Source organism: Lissotriton helveticus, chromosome 1_1 (genome assembly GCF_964261635.1).
Source record: "Lissotriton helveticus chromosome 1_1, aLisHel1.1, whole genome shotgun sequence".
Taxonomy (NCBI): Eukaryota; Metazoa; Chordata; class Amphibia; order Caudata; family Salamandridae; genus Lissotriton; species Lissotriton helveticus.
Genome location: NC_136057.1, coordinates 504,039,497 through 504,042,043, shown reverse-complemented (window position 1 = coordinate 504,042,043; position 2,547 = coordinate 504,039,497). Strand labels below are relative to the sequence as shown.

At 43.1% G+C, this 2,547-nt stretch overlaps 1 long non-coding RNA gene across 1 annotated transcript; it reads right to left on the bottom strand.

Annotated features, from left to right (window-relative positions):
• Positions 1-953: 953 nt before the first annotated feature.
• On the bottom strand, positions 954-2,245 carry LOC144769960 (uncharacterized). The gene is made up of 3 exons (XR_013598765.1): positions 2,145-2,245; positions 1,937-2,037; positions 954-1,324 (listed from the first exon to the last, which is right to left on the bottom strand). It is a non-coding gene; the product is annotated as an uncharacterized LOC144769960 (long non-coding RNA).
• Between the last annotated feature and the right edge of the window lie 302 nt (positions 2,246-2,547).

Here is a 2,547-nt window from a genome sequence, read left to right as displayed (position 1 = left end):
TGGCGGCCATTATGAATCTCAACGTTGGTGTGCCGTCCGTCCCCTCCATCTCCTCTCGCGAAGCGACGAAGCAGGACTCGAACCCCGGAGAGGACAACTCCGAGGCACCAGGTACACACGGAGCCGATGACAACAGTGGGCGCTCTCAAAACTGGCAATATTGACACCTTCGCCGCTCACGGGGCCCAAGCCTGTCAACCCCGGCCCCCCCAGCAGGGTCTCCGGGCGTCGGACCCCCGACCGCGGCTACCGATGTGCACTTGCGTCACTGTACCGTGTCCTTAGCGTAAGCCGGTTACTGAGTAGCCAATCGCATATGCAAGTATGATCCGAGTTCGGAAGACCGGACGCAACCCTGGTCCCACAGCCGATGTTGATCAACTCTAACCCGGATGGGCTAGAAATCGAGGCCCCGGCTTCAGCCCTGAAGTAGGCCGAAAAGAAAACACAACATATCTTCGTCACCCGGTAAGTTGGAAATTCCGGGATTGCACCGCAGGAGTCAGGAGCACTTCATATGCACGGGAGTCCGGCGTGAGGAAAGGATAGAGAGCAGGATATCCAAGCTGCCGGCGGAGGTCGGCGGAGCCGGGAGCCTATGCGGCCATCTTGCTTCGCAGCGTAGCTCCTCCCCCTGCGGTAGCTGTTTTGACGTTGACGAGGTCCGTTGGGGTTTTGGAGCATCTCCACAGTATTTAGAGTTGTCTGCAGGTGCGTCTGGATTCTCGGAGTTCATTGGAAAACCAACTGGCTTTCTTGGCGCTGGTCTTGGAGATTCTGTTGATGGGGGCAATGGTGTTGGGGGTATATATGAGAGGAACCCCTTAACTGAACATCAAGGGAAATAGGGTTGTCTAACCAGTGAACTAGAAATATTCCCCTGAGTGAGAATGATTAAAAGAGGCCAACAAGGGGTCAAGGAAAAACAATACCACAATACAAATATATATGAAGAATTCTTACAATTTATTGAAACATACAAATGTTAAAAGGAGAGTGGTCCCAAAGATTGGAGTCCACTCAGCAAAATTAAAACAATATTAAAACAATAAAAAGGGGTTTCAATTTCGGCCAGCAAGATTGAATCACAAAGACAGAAAAAACAGTAAGACATAAAATTTGTGCAATACTTATTGTATATTCGGACTCTATTGTATACACCTAAGCTATATGTACTGTGATACAATATATCAGCGAAGATGTCGAGATCCTGAATTATACTGTGTGTAGCGTCGACGCGTTTCGGTGGTTTTCCAAATTATTGTCCACCTTTATCAAGACACCTTTTGGTTTCTGTCGTGGTGTAGGGGTCTATATAATTGCCCTAAAGGAGTGAACATACAGTAAGGTTTGGTGAGTGCATAATCATAAACATTTATCATGCATAATACAATTAAATGCTTTACATTTAACTACTGTTGCAGAGCTATACATATGGATGATAAACTGTTGTAGTAGCTTCTATATGACCAGGTTTGCTACTCTCGATGGAACATTCTGAGCTGAAACATTTTAAGCTAAGAGAACAGGGTGCATACAATTTGAAAACTTTTAAAAAAATGCTCTTGCCGTATTTTGATCCGTAGATCTACCATCCTAATACATGCATGCATACATTTGCAAAAATCTACTTGGTTCACAATTCCTTACAGAGTGGCTATTCACACTTTTTGACCATCTGCTTTATTCTCAGATTCTTCTAGGGAATGGCCTGGTATTTAATTGTTTGTAGTTTCTTTAGACAGTTGTCTATAAGGGGGGGCTGTTTTACCTGGCCACTAAGCTAAAGAAATCTCTACCTCGATCTAGTTTGTTAGAAAGGTGGGAAGGAAGGTTTGCCACGGTTTTTGACAGATGAAGGTATATACCAGATTGACGAGTCTGAAATACTCAGGTCTATTGTCTCAATTATATATAACCAAAAAGGGGCAATTACCTTGAAGTCCGTGTGTTCACGTAGTATTTCTATATTATTTAATTTTTGAAAGCCAATTCTATTGAGTTGTTTCTTTGGCTCATATGTCCAATTTCATACTCCTGTAAATCACAAATATGTGATAAGTTTTACACTGATATAAGTAGTGATTTTTAATCTCGTTTTTGTAAAAAGTTTTGTAGGTATTGTAGACAAAGGCTGGACATACCTGTAGGTAAAATGCCTAGGCATATGATAAGTTCAGAGTTGTTATGCCAAAAAACTGTATTGCTGGTCGTCTTTACATAGTTAAAATCCAGAGGCGCCTAAGTCTTGTCCTTTGCAGGATTAGATTCCGTTTCTCTAGACAAAGTGTATAAAGATCAAATGTGGGTAAGTTGGAGACAATGTTATTAGGGAATTGCTAGTCCGATTGGCCATCAAATTGCATGCGCTTAACTAATGTTCCTGTAAGAACAGCTCGCTTCTCTGGGTATATTCAATGTTAAAATTATGGAACCAGAGGCATTAACATCATGTCCTCGTGTTATAGGGTTCTAAGAATCAGAGAGGGAGAGAAAAAGGGTCTGACGGTTAAAAAGTACCCTGTTTGGTTCAATCCCCGTTATAAT